This window comes from Ochotona princeps, chromosome 4 (assembly GCF_030435755.1).
Source record: "Ochotona princeps isolate mOchPri1 chromosome 4, mOchPri1.hap1, whole genome shotgun sequence".
In the NCBI taxonomy this organism is placed as follows: Eukaryota; Metazoa; Chordata; class Mammalia; order Lagomorpha; family Ochotonidae; genus Ochotona; species Ochotona princeps.
Genome location: NC_080835.1, coordinates 78,711,905 through 78,734,491, shown reverse-complemented (window position 1 = coordinate 78,734,491; position 22,587 = coordinate 78,711,905).

Genomic DNA, 22,587 nt, shown 5'->3' with positions numbered 1-22,587 from the left:
GGCCTCAGGGACCTTGTGTGCTGCTTGCTTTTATTTTATGGAAATCTTCCTGTGAAAGTGAATGCCTGTGGTAGGGACGGTGGAGAGAAAACGAGATAGAGAAACAGATTGAGCGCGGGCTGTAGAGGCTGGGAAGACGGGAGGACTGAGTCTTCACCCCTTGAAGATTCATTGTCAGGCTGGTTGGTATTAAGGCTTGCACATCTTTGCACTACCCTTCCAGAATCCTACTTCTAGATGCCTGGGAGAAGCAAAGGTATGAGGTGAAAGATACTCACCCATCCTGCCTCCTGCCACTTATTTGTGCTGCGAAGAATCCAGGAGCCTTATTTTCCTACAGTCGACACCCCTACCTTGCCAGCAAATGGGATAAAACTGAGCTTCAAAGACTAAAGGTGGCATGAGCTGGTGCTCCTGCTGATTTGGAGGGGATGCAACATGCACTTTGGCACCCCTCTGGGCTGCGGCCTGCCCTCACTCTGTTCTGGGACTCGCTCCCGCAGCACTGGTGCTGCTATGCCAAACATGGCATTTTGATTTAGTCAATTCAAAAAGGAGTTAGCTTCTCCTGAAAAGTTTCACATAATTGGAAACATGCATTCTGACAAAGATGTGAGGAGAAATTCTTGGTGCAACTCCAGAGAAAAGGCCAATCTATCAAGTGCTGAGGGACTGCGGAAAGTGGTTTGCTGGAGTCTGTGAATTTAGACAGGTAAAGCACCTGCCCAGGCCCTAGGTATATGGATAGGGAAGTGGGTAGGTGCCAAGTACTGCCACAGTCCTGGACAGAAAGGCAGGGAGGAGTTTTATATAAGAAAGAACAGGGAGCACAGAAAAATAGAATCATTTTCTTTAGAGCTGTGGCAACTTTTTTCCCATGAGAAATGCAGCTTGGACTGGTGCCATTATAGTAACCTCTGGTAGACACCATGTCATGCTCAAATCTGCAGATGATGCATGTTTGTCCACCACTGTGTGGTGGAGGGGACAGTAGGTGAGTGTCTCTACCATTTACAAGTTTTTTAGTTTCCAAGGCCTCTTTCCTTACAGAGACATTGGGGACACAGTTGCTTATTCGTGCAGTCATGAGGAGTCTCTCTAATGCGGCTTATATAAAGTATGCATAGCAGTTATGTGCGAGCTAATGACTCTTAGCTTTGTAACTTGGGGATTTGACTTCTTCCTTTCTATAAGGTTGTGCTGCTCAGCTCATGAAGGGAACGTGGGCACCATCATAGCAAGCAGTTAAGGTCCCTTGGCCCTTTTTTGGTTCATGCTTTTCCTTGGCAGGGCAATGAGACTGCTCCCCGTGGTGACCCCCATGTTTCCCTGCGTGGTGTGTTCTCCCACACTGCTGATCTCACCACTGAGCCTTGGCCTATGGTTTTCCAGCTGCCTGTCTTCCTCATCCCTCTCTGACTAGTCTTTTCCCTCTCTCTTCTCTACCTTCCCTAATTGCCCGCTTTCTCCTGAATTTCTAAGAAGCTTCCTGAAGTCATTCTGTAGACTCAATTTCAGTTGGAATAGGAGGCTTTGCAGTAGCAGCCTGCCTTCTCCAGAGTGACTCCATTCCTGGATTTTAGAGAGAAATAAAGTGAGTTGGTTTTTTGGTGCTGAAGAGCCAGGTTGGGGGTATCCAGGTGGGAATTCTAACTGTAGCTCCCTGGCTGTGTGACTCGGAAAAGTCACTTAAGTTCTCTGAACTTGAGTTACTAATTATTGCAAAATAAGATGAACAATAGCCATCTTATGATGACAATATGTAGATCTCATTAGGATCTGGCATTGGGGTATAGGATGCCAGTGTCACAGGTAGTGGCTTTACCCACTACGCCATGGTGCCGGCTCCAGGAACCGTGGTCCTTGAATTGGCTCCTGGGACTCTACTTCTGCCCCAGAGATAGAAACCCAGGCCGTGGAGAGCTAGGCAGAAGATGATGGTGAGATGCAGGGGTAGTGCAGTGTAGAAGAGCAGGGACTTAGAAAAGCAAGAAGGTCGAACATGAACGCTTCAAGGGTTACAAAATAGATGAAATACAAAAATGTGTTCACTTTCTATAAATAAAGTTTCTAAAAAGGTTCATGAAAAAGGTTTATTTTAATGCAAAAAATCTTGACCTTTACAATAATCTTTGTAATTTAATTTTCCATGAACTTTTTGAAGATCTTTTATTTGTATGTCAAGGCCTGTTATGTGCTTGGCAATGCACTTAACATTTTACATGTATATTATTATTATAAAACAGTTCTATGATATAAGAAGTTTTATGCTGTATTTTATATTTTTAAAACTTTTAATTTATTTGCATTTGTTTGAAAGCCAGAGGAAAAGACAGAGTCCCTCTGTCTTTTGTTTGTTCGTTTCCCAACTGCCCACAACAGGCCGAAGCCAGGAGCCCAGATCTTCCATGAGGGTGGTAGGGACTAGGTTTGAACTGTTACCTGTCACCTGCAGCTGGGACTGGTACTTGAACCCAGGCACTTGGGCATGGGATAAAGGCATCCAAGAGGCTGTGTAACCACTGTCCGAATGCTCAAGTGACTTACCCCAACATCACCCAACCAGTAAGCATTGGTGGCAGGCTCTGAGTCTAGGCTTTGTGATTTTATAGGGTAAGAACTATGAGATATTGACAGGATGGTTAATTCTCTCAGGACATCTCAGTGATGCCTTCTCAGCTGGAGGCACCATTTGACTCATTTTATTGTGAAACTTGAAGATGCAGATTTTCTCAAGGATTCCCAGCTGGGATTTGAACTGGTGTTCATCTCACATCAATGTGGCATTCCTTGATCTGTCTACTTGACCTGGGGAGAGCTGGCTGGGCTTCCTTGAGCACTGGAAGAGCATTTACAAGTGGAATTTTGTGATCCCTGCATGGTTAAAGATTTAATTTTTTTAAATAAATGTGAAAGATACATTTATTTTGAAAGAATTACAGAGAGATTGACTTTTCATTTGCGGTTTGATTACCTAGATGGCCACAACAGCTAGCACTAGGCTAGGCCAGGAGTCAGGAGCTTCATCTGGGTCTCTCCCATGGGTGGCAGAGGCCAAAATACTTGGGCCATCTTCCTCTGCTTTCTCAGACCATTAACAGGGAGCTGGGTTGGAAGTGGAGCAGCTTGTCATAAACCAATGCCCAAATGGGATGCTGGTGGTGGCTTTGTTCACTGTGCTACAACACCAGCTCTAAGACTTAATTATTATTAATAACTGGGACTAAACTGTGTTTAGTAAAACACATTTGCACCAAGTGGAAGCATAAAGTTTAGAAGGGATTTGCTTAATATGATACTATGTTTAGGGAGTCATTTCCACTCACTGGAGGTATGAAAAATATTTTTTTGCATTTAAGCAAATAGAAGTGTCATGAGTCCACTGATAATTAAGTAACCTCAGATTTATAGCTGGTAGGTCTCATTGGATGAAGTTTGAAGTGTAACAACAAGCTTGTTAGATTATGACCCACTAAAAGAGGAATGTGAACTATTTATTAAAGCAACAGGGAGTAATGAAATAGCTTGCGGCCTGATACTTAAAGATGAGAATGAAAAATCTGAACAAACAGCAACTCTACTTTCTGTTCTTTCACAGTATTTGTTAGCATCTGTTTATTTTTACTATTTTTTTTAACTTTAGTTTTGATGATGTTTACATAGTTGAGCAGGATGGGAGGGATTGAGGGTTAGGGAAAAGTGAGTGTGATCACTGTTGCCAAATGCTGTACCCTGGAATGGGGAACAACTACCCAATATCAACCCAGGGTCCTGATGTGGCACATGCTGCCCAGGTGGTTTTGATAGTTCTGAAATGCTCTCAATCTCACCGATCCAGGGATGAGGAATCTCTTCCAATGTCCATTGGCTGACACAGTCAACCTTACAGTCTCCACTCAACCAGATATTTGTTGTCATAATTTGGCTGGGGTAGTTGTCCAATTTGTTCTGTTCTCCTTCCTCTTCCGTGGTACCAGCTGTCTTCTGCAGGCCCCAATGGGCTGCCATATCCTCCATGTGCTTCAGGGCCTGCCATCCACTGTTCCATCTTTTCCACTGAAGAGGACCAGTTCTCGCAGTCAGACCCAATTTGGGCCAGGTGATCTGGGCCCCACCGAACCTCCCACCCTCAGGGCTCACAACCCAGCACCCATTGTGCATCAGGGCCCAGGACACAGACCAGGCAACCTGTGCACAATTGGAACCCTGGCATCCACCCTGGAGGTGGGCCTAAGGACCCAGGCCAGGTGACTTGGACTCTGCCAGACTCTCTACCTGTGCAGTCCATGAAGTTGGCACTTACTGTGCAGGCAGGCACAAGAAGCTGGGCCAGGTGACCCAGGCCCTGCCAGACTCCCTGTCCCTGGGACTCTCAGACCTGGCACTCACTGTGTCCAGAGTGGCATGGCTTGTCTCATCTCGGCATCCAGCAGTAGGTATTTGAGCTTGGCTCAGTCCAGCCTGCTCCCATTTCCAGCTACTACTGGCAGGTGATGCAGTCTAACCCAACCCAGCCAGTGCCCAGTTCCGGCCCTAAAATGGACTGGCTGAAGTTGCGGTCTGGCATGGCCCGTCCTATACCTCATCCTGATTCTCAGATCTGCCAATGGATGTTATGAACTGGCCCAGCCTGGCCCAGCCCCAAACGTGATTCATGTGTATGGTGGCAGGTACAGAAACCTGGCATGGTCTGGGTCTGGGCTGCTCCTTGCCTTGATTCTTGTGCTTACCTGCAGGGACTGTGTCCTGACAAAGGAGTTCCCCCAGCTCCTCTATTAGGTCTCCTCCCAATGTCAGATCTCATGCATACTGGTGGATCCTTGGCCTGGGTTGACTTAGTCCACCTCTTGTCCTGGCAGATACAGTGTCATTGCCCAGCTGGCCCACACCCATTCTGGTTGTTACTCTTGGGAGTTATAGCACAGCCATACCTGGTTCATTCCCAGCCACAGCTCTCATATGGTTTAGCAGGAGCCGAGACCTAGCCCAACTTGCTAACATCTGTTTAAATAGGCTGAGGAAGCCATCCCAAAATGTGAATAAAAATAGAGTCAAACAAGCAGGTGGAAGTGTTCAGGGGAAGCAAGGAGAGTTGTGAGATATCTTTAGGTGAGGAAGTCTTCCTTTACACATGGGTAAAGAGTTTTGAGTGTATATGGAGCTAAGATGCCATGTTCTATATGCCATTATGGAAGTGCTGTAGAGATGGGTTCTCACTAATGTGCCTTCCCCCACTTCTTTCAAGAATTATTTATTATTATTATTATTTTTTAAAGATTTGTTTATTTTTCTTTACTTTTTAAAAATTATTTATTATTTAACTTCATTAATTACATTGTATTATGTGACACAGTTACATAGGTACTTGGGTTCTCCCCACCCCTCCCCAAACCCTCCCACCATGGTGGATTCCTCCACCTTGTTGCATAACCACAGCTCAAGTTCAGTTGAGATTCCCCCATTGCAAGCGTATACCAAACATAGAGTCCAGCATCTTATTGTCCCGTCAAGTTCAACGGCTTCTTAGGTATACCCTCTCTGGTCTGAAGACAGAGCCAGCGGAGTATCATCCCAGTCAATTGAAAGCTCCAACATACCATCAGCAAAAATTTACATCATTATGGAATTAATTGACATAGTAATGAGTAACCAATATGTTAAAAGTAAATGCGAGTTCCCAGCCACCTTCTGTGACCACCTCACCAAGGGAGAATTACAGGAAGACAGGGAGAGACACATGGAGAGAAATCTTCCATCCTCTGGTTTACTTCCCAAATGTGTGCAAAGCCACGACTGGGCCAGGCTGAAACTGGGAGCCTGAAACTCCTTCCAGGTCTCCCATATGGGCGGCATTGGCCCAGGCACTTCAATCATTTCTGCTGCATTGCCATCACATTAGCTGGAAACTAGATTAGAAGTGAAGCAGTGGGCCCTGTGCAATAGCCTAGTGGCTAAATCCTCACCTTGCATGTGCCAGGATCTCAAATGGGTGTTGGTTTGTGTCCCAGATGCTCCACTTCCTATCCAGCTCCCTGCTTGTGGCCTGGGAAAGCAGTAAAGGATAGCACAAAGCTTTGGGATCCTGTGCTTGCGTGGGAGACCCATAAGAAGCTCCTGGCTCCTGGCTTCAGATTGGCTCAGCTCTGCTGTTGTGGCCACTTTGGGCATGAACCAGTTATGGGACATCTTTCTCTATCTCCTTCTCTTTGTAGACCTGCCTTTCCAATAAAAACAAATGAATCAAAAAAAAAAAAAAAAAAGATCAAGGAGCTAAGGCTCATTGTCAAGAAAGATTGCAGTTGTATCCCCATGCCACTTAAGAAATGTTATTTTGGATTTTCATGTGAAAAAGTCCTGTTTGGCTTGCCTCGCAGACATGTTTGTAAGCAAAGGAGGCTCATCTAGAATAAGCCAGAGAACATGGGTGGTAGGATTACTCTGACTAGCACCGCTACCTCTTCCAGCCCCTGGCCCTCTGAGTCTTCCCTGCTTGAGGACCCAGTCATCAGCAGACAGAGAGCTCATGCTGTGCTCTGTCCAAATTTCTGACTGGCTTGTGTTTGATGGCACTAAGTTTGGGTAGTTTTTCGTGTGGCAGCAGATAATCAGAACACAGTGGAGCCTCCTGCATTTTTAAATGAAGCGATTGAAAAAAAATAAATGAAGCGATTGATTCAATATTTAAAAACAACAGCAGCAATACTCCATGCTGGCCAACGCTGTGCAGACCAAATATAATTGCTGCGTTTGCCCCAAGGATACCCGTCTGAGACTTAGAGGAGTGGTAGATGGCAGACGGCAGATGGCAGATGCAAAGTGGACTCAAGAACCAGCCAGGGGAGCAGAGTGGCAGGCACAGAGCTTAGTGGGATACTCAAAGCCGATCTTCAAAGCATGAACATTGAATAAGGGAAGGTTCTTACTGAGGGACCACAGAATCTCAGCAATCTGGGTTATCCCAACTTCCCATGCACAATATATTTACGCCTTTGGAAATCCACCCAAGAAAAACACTCTGTTGTGGGCTAAGGAGTTGGTTAGCACTCGCTAAACTGAGCACTACAGGCAATGGGCTTGGGGCTGAAAGCACCTGGTCTAATGGAACTCAGATGTATCCAATATTCTGCTAATGAGAGTGTGGGCTAAAGCGTAAAGAAGAACTAGGTGAGAGGTCAAGAGTGGAGGCAATAAAAGCAGGCCTCGAGAGAGGCCAGAGAGAGACATTTTCCACCATCTCTGGTCTCCGTGTCGGTGTCTCATCCCCAGATCCTTCTTCGTGCCATGTTACCAGCCTAGCCGGCAGCAACACACTCCACAGTTTATTTATTTTCAGGTTTTCTTTTATCTGAAAGGGAGATATATAAATCTTCCACACGCTGGTTTACTTCTCAGTGGTGATAGCAGCCGTGCCTGTGTCAGGTCAAAGCCAGGAGCTCTGAACTTCAATCCAGGTCTCCAATGTGGATGACAGGGACCTGAGTACTGGAGTGGCCATTGGCTTCCTCCCAGGTGCACATCAGCAGGGAGCTGGATTAGAAGCAGAGGAGCCAGAACCCGGGCACTGTGACATGGCCTGTGAGCATCTCAAGTGGCAACATCATATTCTTTGCACGAAAGCTCTGCCTCAGTTACTTTCAGTGGGTGAATACCAAATATTTTCTTCTTGCAGGAACCCTTAGTCCAGAGGGTGCCACTTGCTTCATCCCTGCATGGGAGCAGCTATGCACTGAATTTTCTTTGGCTGAGTTGTGAGAAAACATCCTGAAGGTCAGAGGCAGATGTCATAAGGAGACTGGGCCACAGCCAAAGACTGTATACATTCAGAGAGGCTATGTCCCAGGGCAAACCCAGGTCAGCCCAGGGGTTGCTTGTTTCCAGACATTTTTAGGTTGCTGAAATCTATTTACATAGGGTGCCCATCACTTACAGCTAGCAAGGGTTATAGGCCATTTATAAACATATTAAATACTGAGCAAGAAGATGTCTTGGCACTCAGTCTTAGTTTTTGAAAAAAAAAATTATTTGAAAGGCAGAGTCATACATACACACGTGGGGAGGGGGAGACAAGTTGGAAAGAGAGAGAATGAATGAATGAATGAATATATCTTCTGTCTGGTGGTTCATTCATCAAATTGCCACACTGGGCTGAAACTAGGAGCCCAAAACTCCATCCTGATTTCCTCCTATGTGGGTGGCATGGGCTCACATATTTGAACCATCATATGCTGCTTTCCCAGGTGCTTTAGTAAGGAGTTGGATCAGAAGCATGGGGTAGCCAGGACTTGAACCAGCAATCTGATAGGAAATGCCAGCTTCATGAACAAGGACTTAACCCACTGTGCTACAGCACCAGCCCCAACTCCATACTCTTTAGATTGTGACACAGGTTCCGAGAAGGGCTTGCAGAAGGCCATCTAGCCAGTTAGTTAACATCTGGAACTGAAATTTGGCTTATCTGGCTTTCATTGTGCAGCCTTTAAAATTTTTTTCACCCTGTGCTTTCCCAGCTTTCTGTTTAACTTGATATACCTGTGTTCAGAGCATAATTTCCATCCTTTACCTTGTCTTTAGTAATAGGCAATGGTTCGATAGTCTTCTGAGAATGCCATACTTTCCTGTGCCACACATAGTGCTGCCTTTCCTGCCAGCCTGTCTGTGTAGGACAGACAGGGAAATGTTCTGCATGGTCGCAGCAGCTCTGTGGGGACTGAAGCAGGTGGGCATCTCTGGCCACATTTCTTCCTTAAGAACCTGGTTCTAGGGGCTTGCACTGTGGCACAACAAGTAAATCTGCTACCTGTGATGCCAGCATCTCACGTGCATACTGACTCATGTCCCTGCTGCTCCACTTCCTAGTCATCTCCCTGGCAGTGACTGGGAAGAGCAAGTGTTTGGAACCTTGCCACTCACAAAGACCAGGATGAAGCACCTCGATTCTGCTTGGTTCAGCCCTGAATATTGTGACCACTTGGGGAATAAACTAGTAGAGGGGAGACCTTTTTCTCTCTCTGTAAATCTGACTTCAAATAAATCAATTTTTTTTTCTTTTTTAAGAACCTGATTCTTTCGTTCCACTTCCCATTTATCACTTCTTCATCTCTGGCAGGCAGTCTGTTACCTGGCCAGTTGCCAGTGTTCCTTTCTCAAAACCTGTTACTAACAGGCTCTGAAGCATGGCTGGACAGCGGCGAGTGCTTGGGCGAAAAGGTTCAGCAGAGCATGAGCCATCACTCACGGGTGTAGGTAATAGGACAGGCAGCTCTGTGGTGTAGACATGAGGGGTGAGAGCAAATTTGCAAAGGGAATTCAGGCCAGTCCAGGGTGGGCTAAGGATAATGGCTGCCCCTCTGGGACTCCCCGGTGCCCATCTGTGCCCATGGGGCCTGGCTGACCATCTTTGTCCTGAAACCTGCTGTTGCTTATAATGAGCTGGCTGGGAAGATACGGCAGCTTACCCTAACAGCTCCTGGCCTATCAGCAGAGCTCAGATGTGGCAATGAACACCAGTGCAGTCTAATTGAGCATGTCTGGAAAGGGAACAGGTGGCCTGCTTTAAAACACTCCCTTTCACGATTTTGACATTACCAAAAAAAAAAAAAGTCCTAGTTCCTTGTCATTGAGTCTCATGGTCTATACCTGGTCTCTGCCCGCCTCTTTCCTCCAGCACCTCCCCAAACCCTGCCTCTTGCACTGTTGTAACTCAGATAGAGCTGGCCAGTCTCTCCCCCTTCAGAGGCAGGCACTTTCTACCTACAGGGTTAAGCGGGACAGGGTGCCCCTGGGCCGTGTTTGGATTTGGAATCCAGTCTCCTGAAGTGCCTCAGGAGCCCCTCAGTGAGTATATTTGCTTTGCAAGGGGCTGGGCTGAACTGAAAGACATTCTAGAACAGAGATTCGAGCACATATTTGATCCATTACAGCCTCCCATACTCCAGACTTCCCTTGACTCTCAAAGATTTGGTCCAGGGGCAAAGAGGTTCTCTGCAGGAACCAGCCTGGGCTATACTCTGCTGGCCCTGCACCTGTCTGCCTCCCACCTGTTCTGAAGCTTGCACTTTGCCCCTGGTGAGGAACTCGCTCTCCTCCTCTCCAAGTCTGAGTCCCTCAGGCCTGAGGAGTGTGAGAATGGAGGGGTCTGCTGGCAGAACTGAGCTGGGCATGTGTGTGTGTGTGTGTGTCGGCAGGAAAGAGGTTCTGGTCTCCAGGAGGGGACATTCATATCCATTTTCTTTTTATGTAGACCTTCTACAAAGGATATGTTGCTTAGTAGTAAATGTAAATACTGTTCTCAGGAACAGACATTTCAGGGTAACTGGTTATTCCCATCTTCACGTGAAGTCCAAACAAGAAAGAATCGCCTCAGTTAGCCAGATCTTGTCTCTCTCCCCAGTGTCATGAGCACCATTCAGGTCCAGAGAATACTGTGGTTTCTGTCCTTCATGCTGATGGCATCCTGTATCTTGCTGAAGCCACAGCATCCTTATCGTTCTCTGTGACATCAGAAGAGCCCCCTGCTTACATTAAGGTTTCTTTTCTGATATCCTCACCCCGAGTTCATTTGATACTGCTGCTTCTCCCATCATTTCAACTGCTCCTTCTGATTTGAATATTCTTGTACTTGTTTGTCATTTACCATACTGTTTCCTGATTATTCTCACCTTCCCCATGACTGAACATTTTTTATTTCTCAAATAGTGGGAGAATCTTCTGAGGCTGGAGGTGGTACTTCCCCTCGGATGCATTTCTTAGTTTCCTGTTTCCTCCGAGCATTTTCCCTTTGCTCTCACAGACCCCACATTCCATTCGTCTCCCTGTGCCAGTGGTGCTCAATTTGGTTCCTTAGCTAAAGTGCTTTTGGAGTTGAGTTGGAGGCAGTGCTGTTAGCTGCAAGAGAGAGGCCCTGAAGGGAGGAGATGGGGCCAGGAATGGTGCAGGGAGGCCAAGGGCTTGGGTCCCAGCCCTGGAAAGCAGCTGCCTCCTTCCTACATGCAGAGACCTGCCTTGGTCCTGGAGCCCTTGGCTTGCCAAGAGGATGAAGTAACAGCATGCCTCTGTCTGGGGCCTCCACTCAAGTTCCAGTGAAATTAGCACAAAGTTCCTTTAGGCTTGATGTTGGCACATTCAAAATACTTGGGAAATTGTTATGAAGAGTAACAAAAGGCAGCATAGCTAAGGCTTGACATAGCTTTTGCTTTTCTATTGCCACTGGATGATTGAATAGTTAATGTAATTGTGGTCAAACCAAGTCTGAACAGAGAAAGCCTGAAGCTTCAAAGCCAAGTGGACAGGAGCCCAAAGTGAAATAACTGTGGTTTACTCACAAGCCTCGAGTGCAAGTTTTGGAGCTGGTTGAACAGATACCACTTAGTATTTCCTAACAATGATCTGTGATACCTTTGGGAAGCCTGCTTGAATTTCCTCATTAGAGCACATTGGCTGAGGGAGCCTTGGTGCAGGAATGGTGCCAACGGCTTTGGCAAAGCTCCCCCCACCCGGAGCCCCTTTCACTGTAAGAGTCTCCTTTTACCCTTAGTGTTTGATTCTCACAACAGCCCTGTGAGTCTCCCAGGTAGATATGACCTGTCCCATTTGCAGATGAGGGAATTGAAGCTCCCCAAAGTTAAGTGGCATGGACAAAGTCACAAAGCCACTGAAGTTGCAAGCTGCCTTGAATTCAGACTGTGACTTCCACTCAGGTTCCCCTTTCAATGTGGCTTTGGGTCGGCAGGGGAATATGGGCTCCCCTGCTGGACAACCACTCCCATTAGAAAGCATGAGTCGGGATGGGGGCAGACCAAACTAGGCAGGGCTACAACACCTGTGGGCCTTATGTGAGCTGGATAAGGGAAGGGTGGGTTGACTATTCCAACTGGTGCAAGCAAAAATTAGAGTGGGTGAGGGATGGTTGGGCTTAGCCGCAGCATCAGCTGGCAAAGGCTGGCACTGGGTGCTAATTCTGTCAAGTCAAATGCCAGAACCAACTGGAGAGTGCATAATCTGGGAGTGGGTGTGGCTTAGTAGGGAAATAGTGGGCACCTCCCTCTTGGGTTACCACTCTCACTGGAGAGCACGAAAACCAGGACAGCGGCAGGGATGCCTAGACAGAAAGGCACCTGCCAGTATGTTATGGGCTGGATAGTAGGTTGGTTGGGTTGAACTAGGCTTCAATGCCCATTGACATGTATGAGAGCTAAATGGGATGTGGGACAGACTGGACAAGCCTGCAGTACATACTGGCAAGCATGGGAACCAGGGTAGGAGGCAGAACTAGTGGGGGTTATGGGGAGTCGCCCCAACCAGGCTGCAGCTCCCACTTGTTTGCGTGAGGACCGAGTATGAAGTGGGTAGGATCGAGCTGGACTACAACACCCATTGTTTCAAGTGACAGGGCTGGAAACCGAACTGACCCAGCAATAGCAATGACCAGCATGTGCATAAGCTGATTGGGGCCACAGACTGTGCCAGACCCTGTACTGGCAAACTCATGCAAGAATCATGTCTGGGATCATCTCAGATGAAGTTTCTTTGGAGATCCCTCCAACTGAACTGCTGATCTCAGAACCCCAACCATGAAGAGACTATGTCAATCAGTAGATTCTGAATAGGTTTCATCATGCTTGGAATGGTGAGATTGGCAGCAATTCAGACCTGTTGAACTATCAAAAGTGCTTGAGCAGGACCCTTGGAGCATGCCTCACATCAGGGACCTGGGATGAGTGGGAGGCTGGATGGGGCTTTTCCCTTTATTTCTCCCCTGACCCCAGATACAGGGAAAAAATGATAATATTAGTGTGGAAACAATGGTATTACCCACTTTCATCCTGTAGCCCTTGACCCTTTGTACCCTAATCAACTAAGTAAGATTATTAAAAAAAAAAAAAGAATGTGGCTTTTGGAGTTATGCAAAGATGGGCAGGTCATTAACAGGATGGAAAGACATGACTTTGGCTCCATGCTGGACCCCAGCAGTTCTTGTCGGACCAGAGGCAGTAGATGTGTGGTTAGAACCAGGAAGAGGCACCTACAAAGCCTGGGAGACTGGACCACTGGACCCACTGGAAGTGGCACTATAGCTTGGAAATAGAGATCACAGGCTAAGAGTCTGGTGGGGAATGCAGCTCAGCCTCTGGCTCCTGTTGAAGTGTGACTTGAACAGTTTTTTTTTAACCTTGTTCAACTTAAGTTCCCATTTGTAGAATGTGGATAGAAATATAAATGATCTTTTGGTGCTTTTAGATTGAGTTATTAAACATAGATCAGTAGGAGGAGCTCTCTAAATTATTAGCTATGATTACTATATAATATATTTAGTAAACAATCCATAAGTAGCCTTTCTGATGGGACTGAGACATTTTCAGAGTGGTTGCCATGTGCAGATTGAATCATTGGGGATGGCACCCATTCTGTGACAGGATCTCCTAAAGAAACTCCTTGAGTGCAGAGGCCCATGATTGACACCTGTGGGATAGCCTCCATGAATTGATTTTTCATCACATCATCCTAATGTATTAAAGTAAGTGCTCATCAAACAGAAGAGATATTTTTTGCCCTGAGGGCACTTACAATTTGCCCCAGGAGTGGTAGTGGGATGAAAAGGATAAAAAAAAATTAATGCAAATAAGATAAAAACAGATGTGTTAATGCAGGCCCTGTGGTGAGGATTGGGTCCCTTTGGAATGCACAGGCAAGAATAAGGGCAGTAGAGCAAGACTTGGGTGGTGGTCCTGGATCTGTGTGTAGCAGCCATCCCTACCTTCTCTTGGATGACCAGGCAAGAGAGGGGCAATCCTAGGGATGGGGCAAGTTCATAGGCTTTCCAAAGACTTCTAAAGACCTCCAAGATCTGAAGGAGAGCTGGTGAGGGGGGTTGTCAGTTAGATTCTACATGTGCCAGGGCAGAAATGTTCATTTTTCTGTCTGCCAATCTGTTCATTTCATTATCCATCTCTTTGTACACTCATCTGTCTGTTCATTTGCACATCTATCTCTGCATATTTGTCCACTATCCATCTCAATTTAATCATCTCATCTTTTTCCTTATTTGTATTTCCCATATAATTATATGAAATATTTCCAGTGGATTACAGAAAAATCACACCATAGCACACGTGCACACACCCACACCCCCCCCCCCCCGCCCCACAGGATTATGGAAGTATGTGGGAAGATAAGAAGTTGAGAATGGGGAGAAAAAAAAAAAACAAGAGTATATTGCAAGAGCAAGCTAGTCAGTACTGTAATTGGGTCACAAATTTGTGTCTTAATTATTTCTACAGTTATCCTCATGGAAGTAGAGACATCTTCAGTTTGTTCAAGGCGATGAAATTTTCTCTCAGTTCAGAAACGATCATCTCATGACACTGCCTTCAGTTTACAAGGAAGAGCAACAGTGTGGTTTCATGCAGCAGCTTCTGAATCAGACTACACTGATTTATGTCCTCTGGTCACCAATCACAGAACCACGGGTGAGTCTCTGAGTCTCTCCAGGCTTCAATTGCCTCAGCTGTGGATGTGAGCTCAGGAAAGTGCCTTTCCTCAAAAGACTGCTGTGTAGATTAACTTGGAATATACCCACAGAATTTAGCAAGATCCTTAATACGTGGCCTGTTTGTTATCGTTCAACTTAGCCAGGCTTTGACAGCGATCTTCTACATGTGGTTGGGCATCTTTTTCCCTCAGTGTCTGGGGGTAAAAGCATGGGCAAAGTTAGGGCCAGAGCATCTGTGTCCATGATGGGGTCTGGTAGCCTGGATGGGCAGGGAAGTTGCTGTCATTCCCCCACAGCCTCCCCTGTCCATAAGCAATCTGTTTTTCCTGTTCCCGCCCCCCCCCCCAAGTTTTGGTCATGGGAGAGGGATTGATTGGACTGTCCTGATACCATGGCTCTGGCTGGAAAGCAGAGGTTGGGTATGCTGCAGAGACTCACCTAATCTTCCCAACAGTCATCTCTTTGCATCTCTGGATGATTAATTGCACGGGGAGCAAGGATGTATCACTCTGCTTGGCTGGGATTCCCTTAATCCCATAAGCCCCTTAGAGCTGACAGGAGTTTTACTCTGAACTCTGCAGCCTGCCTGATTTGCAACCACAAACTTTTTATGTCTCAAATGTTCGAGTTGAGCCATCTCTCCTTGGAGATCCAGGAGTGCGGTGAGACAGAGGACAAGCAGGAGGTGGGGTGTGGCTTGTTCTGTCCAGGAGCAAGAGCCCAGGGCTTGGTTGTAGATGTGTATGTTCCACTGTAGGAGGAGAGCATGAAAAATCAAACTCTCCCATTTTGTTTTTACTTTTAAGTATTGCACCAGGGGTCTCTGGAATCCCCTGGCAGCTGGTGAGCTTTGATGCAGCAAGCAGTGAATTATGTCCTCCAGTTGTGAGTAAAATTATAAATATCTTCAAGATGTTCAGTGCTCTTGGAAAGGGCAGCCAACTCATGTTAGCTCTGGGGGATGCCTTCTGTCCAGGGAAGAATGCACATGTCTCTCCCCAGAGGGCAGGTGGGAAGATTACAGGATGGGAATGAAAGTGATGCCAGCACCCATGACTGAGAGAGTAGAGGGGAATGATTTAGGGACACTGCCTGTGCCGGGTGTGGGGTAGGCAAGGGTGGGAAGGCAGGGTGAAGCCACATTGCCCCCTTCCAGGCTCTGCAGGTGAAATCCATGTGAGTGAGTGTCTGGGAAGCAGCTGTATAGTCACTGGCACAAAAGAGGATGGATGCTGTTTAACAAGTTCTCTCCATTGCGACAGCAAACCTTTACCAAGTAACTTAAATGCAGGAACAAATTGTCCAGGCTTTGTAGTCACCAAGGTTAGACTGAAATACACAGAAACACCTGAAAGATAAAATATTTACTTATTTACACATTCAAAAGAGATTTACTGAAAATACATTGATACTGAATAATTTGAAAATAAGTGATGTTGAGGCACATGCTTACCTGAGCACTCAGAGCATCCTTTGGTACTTATGTTGATCTTCCACCATGCTATTTACATACAAGGCAGAAAGAGAGAGACAGAGAGTCAGATAGTGTACTCATCTGCTATTCATTCCTCAAATGCCTGCAGCAACTGTGCTGGGCAGAGCTGCAGCTGGGGGCAGCCAGAAACACAATCCAGGTCTCCCAAGTATGTGGAGGGAAATCAATTTCGTGAATCATCACCTGTTCTCTCCTGGGTCTGCCCTGGTTGCACGCTGGAGTCACAAGAAGCCAGGAAATGAAACCAGGTACTTCCATTTGAAACACAGGAGGCATTAACTGGCATCTCAACTGCTAGGCTAAACATGGACCCCAACTACCATGTTGTTTTGGGGGTGCTGATGGTTTATTAGAGTTGATAATCTCCATTATCCTGTGAACAATACAGAGAAAAGATTGGATTTTATTCATCTGACATCATGATAGCCTCTCCTCTTTCCAACACTGTTCTTGGCTTATAAACTAGCAGTGTTTATTAGAATTTTCCAAACGAGTGTGAGAAAGTTAAGTGTTCATTGTTTCTGTTGATGGTGTCAAGCACATGCTCAGAGAAAGTGAGAGTGGATGACTCCTTGGTGTGTGATTTGGTGAGTCACCACTTGGAGAGTAATGTTTGACCTGGATACCCAGGGTTTTGATGGTGGCATCATCCTCTGGAAGCTGCCTCTGGTCCCCACCTCTTAGTACCAATTGGTGCCTCTTAGCACCAATGTGGGCAGAGGGGGAAAGGGAAAGTGAATCCTGTAATTGGTGATAAGGTTCATTCAGTAAGTTGTGCCTCTTGCAGCTGCCGATAGGAAAGATGGCTCTTCACCAAGATAGCTGCTAGTTCAAAATAACTTTGAACTGTGTTCAGTTAGTATTTTCAAGATCACAGTTTCTTGCTCTCATTGAACATATAGTAAAAGGAAGTTAAAGCAAGATGGTCTGCCTGTGGAAGGTAACCCAAAGAAAGATGGCTGGTGATGTGTTACATAGTTAGTCTCCTCCCCATAGAGAGGTAAACTGACTTTTATTAACAATAACAAAAACATGTCCTTGTCTCACCTTTCAGAGAATAGCAGGAAAACTTGGTCATATGTACTTTTAGCTATGCTAATTATTTTTAGATTCCCTCAAGGCTGGCCAGCACTTGCCACAATAGAGCAGTCTTTTTTTCAATGGTGATCCATGAGCTGGCTTTCACATTATGTTATTTTGGTAAATGTGGTAGATTGGAGTGCTGGGACACGTCTTTATTCTCCTGTAACAGAATTAAACATCCACACCTGTTATGCAACCTCTTACGTGGAGCCAAATTCACTTCCAGCCCCACAGATACTAGAATTGATTTTGTGACATGACAGTAGAGTCCTTAAAGTTGTCTTGTGTGCTTGGGGTTGATTTGTTTTCCTTACCTGGGAATTCATTTCTAGTTTTGTCCTAGAGAACAAAGATGAAGTTTATGGATCATGAGCATAGTATCTATCATATGATGGACTCTTAGATACAAGTAATAGTCTTTACATGAGTATTTTTGCTACTGTAGGCTAAGGCTAAACCACAGATCTGTGCTTGGCCTGGTTCCTCACCACCATGGAACATCCAGCCCTGGGATCACCATGAGCTATCCCATCCAGTCTGTTGCTTTGGTCCCCGTGAAGACTTTGGCCAGCCTGCTTCTCATGGTCTTCGCTTCCTTCTCCCCTCCCTGTGGCACCCCTCCCATTTCATGCCCTGAGCAAGGCTTGAAACAGACTGGTTAGATGTGATGGTAGGACTTGCTTGATATGACAATATTTTGTGTTCTGGTTACAGATTACTTTTAGTTTACTTGATGTGCAGGGAGTCTAAGTTTTTTTTTCTAGTGAACCTCGTGACCAGCCCCCCAGCAGAAGCTCCCGGGAATCTGACCTGTGGAACAACACATCACATTGAAGACAAGGCTTATGCATCCCTGTAAAGGACAGACACTCAGGAGAGATTTGCCAGAGAACTTAGAAAAATATTTCATTTAATAAATAATTTCCTTTTTATTTTTTAAAGATGTATTTATTTTTATTGGAAAGGCAGATTTACAGAGAGAAGGAGAGACAGAGAGATCTTTTATCTGCTGGTTATAACTTACTGGCTGCAAATGCTATAGCTGAGCCAATCCAAAGCCAGGAAATTCTTCTGGGTCTCTCACATGGGTGCAGGGTCCCAAGGACTTGGATCATCCTCCGTTGCTTTTCCAAGCTACAAGCAGGGAGCTGGATGAGGAGTGGAGCAGCTGGGACACGAACTGCTATCTATATTGGATGCCACACTTGGAGGCAGAAGATGAGACTGTTGAACCATTGCACTGGCCCCATTAATAATTTCTAAAAAGTTTCTGCAATACATGTTTAATAATTTAACAGTTTGTTGAATGAAAGAGAAGGGAAAATGCGCCAATAAGCATACAATGTCTCCACATTTAAACACATTTAGAGGGTCTGGGTGATTCTTCCTGCCAATCCCCACAATAGAGACCTGGTGGGAATACATGGGAAATTAGAATGTGGTCTTTGTTCAGCTGGTCTCGGTTTTATGAACTTCATACTGAGTATTTGTCCTTTGGTATTGAAAGGAGGAAACTATCACTCTATTAAACTTTCTGAATCTTCCAATACGGTGGTGTCCTAAGAAATTCAGAAGGATTTTTAGTCATTTGTGGTTGTTTCTTTTGAAATGCCTCTAGCAAACATGCATATAATTCACTTATATAAGAAGAACATTGACCTCTTTCCAACAAAAAGCTGTGAAAGTTCAAAATGGTTGAGGACTGGGGACTCCAAGGGCAACAGGGATCCAGGCTGTGCCTGCCTTTTGGTTCTAATATTATTGACATGTTTTGCAACTCCAGGTTACCTCAAAACCCAGGACAGTGACAGAAGCATCATATAGTCCACACTTTAAGTAAGAAAGAAGGGGAAAAGTGACAAAAATGCCATCACATTAGTAAAATAAACCATTCTGAAATGTTTTCCAAATAGCTCCATTCCACTCCAATGATTCTAGTTTCTATATCATTGGCCACCCCTAACTTTTGGGGAAACTGGAGGATAATTCTTTAGCTGAATTTATGTTATTGGGAGTAGATTAGGCGTTCTCTTACTGTGGGATGAAAGAGCATGAGAATCGAGGAAGCCAACAGCAGACTCTGCCATGATGTTTTGCTTTGTGAAGTGACTTTAAAATCCAGGCTCCATGGCAGCTAGATTTGCTTTGTAACCAGAACTGTAGAAGTCCTCTGGGGGAGCAAGCTCCTGGAAAGCAGATCTGCTGACCTGGGCTGGCCCAGAGGAGCCTATAAGGTGTGTGTGTGATCTGTAGTTGTGGATATGGAGAAGCTTATTATTTTAAGATTTATTTATTTTTATTGGAAAGGCAGATTTACAAAGAGAAGGAGAGAAAGAGCTCCCATATGGTGGTTCACTCTGCAAGTGGCTGAAATGTCTGGAGCTGAGCTGATCCTAAGCTAGGAGCCAGGAGTTTCTTCCAGGTTTCTCATGTGGGTACAGGATTCCAAGACTTTTGGCCATCCTCTATTGGTTTTCCAGGCCACAAACAGGGAGCTCGATGGGAAGTGGAGCATCTATGACATGAACTGGTGCCTATATGGGATCTTGGACTCGAAGGGGGAGGATTAGTCAGTTGATCCATTGCACAAGGCCCTCAAAGTTTATTTTTTTAAAAAATGTTTTCACAGAAAAATTACGTATTTGTTAAGAATGCATATATTGCATAATGTCCAGCCAGGGGTAAGATATAGTTATCAACATTCTCTGTAAAATTTTACTTGTTTTATTTGCATTTATTATTTGAAAGAGAGAGAACCTCCATCTGTGAGTTCACTTTCTCAATGCCTATGACATCTGGGTTTATGTCAAGAAGCTCAGAGCTGGGAACCCAATCTAGATCTTTCCTTTGGGTGGCATGGATGCAAGTACTTGAGCCATTGCTTGCTGCTTCCTAGTGTGCACATTAGGAGGAAGTTAGATGGGAAGTAGAGGGAGAGCCAAAATTGTACACCCCAAGATATGGAGTGTGAGTATATTAACCTTTGTGCCACAATATCCCATTTAATGTTTCTTTATGGTAATAACATTCCAAATTCTATCTCTAATTTTTTAAAATAGAAAAATATACAATGTATTCATGCTATCTAACAACCATGCTATTGTTAAGTATAACCCCTTACTCCTGTGTAGTCGTAACTTAGCACTTGTTAATCGACCTTTGCCCATCCTTTCACAGTCCCTTCCCTCATCAGTCTTTGGTAATCACCATGTATTCTAAACCTGATGAAGATTATGTGTTTGGGTGCTCGCTTCGGCAGCACATATACTAAAAAAAGATTACGTGGTTGGTACTTGCCTTTCAAGTCTTGGCTTATTTCAGGTAACATGATGACCTCCATTTATATGCATGCTTTTGCAAATGACAGGATTGCACCCTTTCTAATGGTCGAGTAACATCCTACTGTGTGTATCTAGCTCATTTATCCATTATCAGTGGGTGAACATTTAGGTATTTCCATCAGCTATTGTGAATAGTGCTGCAGTAAACATGGACCAAAATGAACATTTAATTCTATTGTCCATGAATATTTTTAGTTGACAGTTGGGTGTGACCAGCTTTCTTTCTTTTTTTTTTTTTTTTTTTTGATTACAAAGTCAGATATACAGAGAGGAGGAGAGACAGAAAGGAAGATCTTCCGTCCAATGATTCACTCCCCAAGTCAGCCACAACAGGCCAGTGTGCGCTGATCCGAAGCTGGGAACCAGGAACCTTCTCTAGGTCTCCCACGTGGGTGCAGGGTCCCAAGCCTTTGGGCCATCCTCAACTGCTTTCCCAGGCCACAAGCAGGGAGCTGGATGGGAAGTGGAGCTGCCAGGATTAGAACCGGCGCCCATATGGGATCCCGGCGCATTCAAGGCGAGGACTTTAGCTGCTAGGCCACGCCGCCGGGCCCATCAGCTTTCTTTTTTAAAAAAAAAATTCTAGATCAATTTTATTCAAAATTATAAACAGACCAAATAACACTCAAGCTTGAGAAGACTGGACTTCTCTCTTTGTAACAATATCACAGTCCAAAAAGACTAATAATAATTGTTGCTGGTTCAGATCACGATATTATCACTTAACAAGCAATATCATAGTCACACAGAAATATTTTATAGATAATGTGTGGCATCAGGGATCCCAGAGCCATGAGCAACAGCCCTGCCCCTGAGAAGCTTCCAGTTTAGCCAAAGAACACTGTAGACACTCAGAACAGGTGGGGACCTGGCCCTAAGTCCACACCACTATCCTTTTTAAGAAGAGTTATTTATTATTATTATTATTTTTTATTTGAGAGATACAGGTGGGGGCGGAGAGAGAGATCTTCTATGCAGTGGTCCGGTCCCCACCACTTTCCTAGGCCACTGGGGGCAGCTGGATCAGAAGGGCAGCAGCCAGACTTGAACTAGTGCCTATACAGGACATCAATGCTGCAGGCAGAGAGGTGCCGTTTGCTATGTCATGGTGCCAGCCTCCTCACAGCTCTGTCTCAATAGGAGCAATCCCTGGCATAAGGAATATCTTAACTACACACTAAATCAAGTTTCAACTTGGCATATGAAAAAGTTTCTTTACACTTGTGTTCATTTGTGTTCCCACCCAGTTGAATTAAAAGGAAATAACACAATTCCCCACCAACTCTACCATGTCTATGTCCTAAATGGAGGGTGGCTGTCCATGTGCTAATTTTTTCCCCACTGTAAGTTCAGTACCTTTTAGCAACTAAGTCTGATGTGCAGACTCAAATAAGGCATTGACAGCTCCCCATCCCACTTGGGGCCCACACTGGTGAAATAATTGGGTTCATTTTGGAATCTCCAGTCAAAGCAGGGACAAGGCACAGGCAGCATTCTCCCATTTGCAATGGAGTTTTTCATATGTGATCCATCAAGAGGAAAATTCTTTAGGCATGAATCACTCTGTTTCCTCTCTGTGGATAAATGTCATTGTGAGCCTTTAAGGCATCTGCTACATAAGTGTCAAAAGGTAAGACAATATTCAAGTCATAAACGAAGGCCTGTCCTTCACTCCAAACATGAAGCCAAACAATAGGATAATCCCAGATTACAGGCCCACATCAAGCATCTTGCTCTCAATAGGTGTGAAAACAGTATAATGTTCTTCCAAAGGATATGGATACTGGTTATGGTTATTTATTTATTTATAAATCTGGAAATCAGAGTTACAGAGAGAAAGAGAGATCTTCCATTCACTAGTTTACTCCCCAAGTGGCTGCAACGGCTGGGGCTTAGCTAGTTAGGAACCAGGAGTCTGGAGCTTCGTCTGGATCTCCAACACAGATTCAGAGTCCCAAGACTTTGGGCCGTCCTCTACTGCTTTTCCAGACCACAAGCAGGGAGCTGGATGGGAAGTGGAGCTGCTGGGACATGAGCTGGCTCCCATATGGGGTCCTGGCATATACAAGACAATAACTTTTGCCACTAGGCTACCATGCTGGGCCCTGGTTCTTGACGTGTTCACAGAGTTTCTGGATCTTTTCTTCATGGGAGAAGCTACTGTAGACACAAGTGTGCTG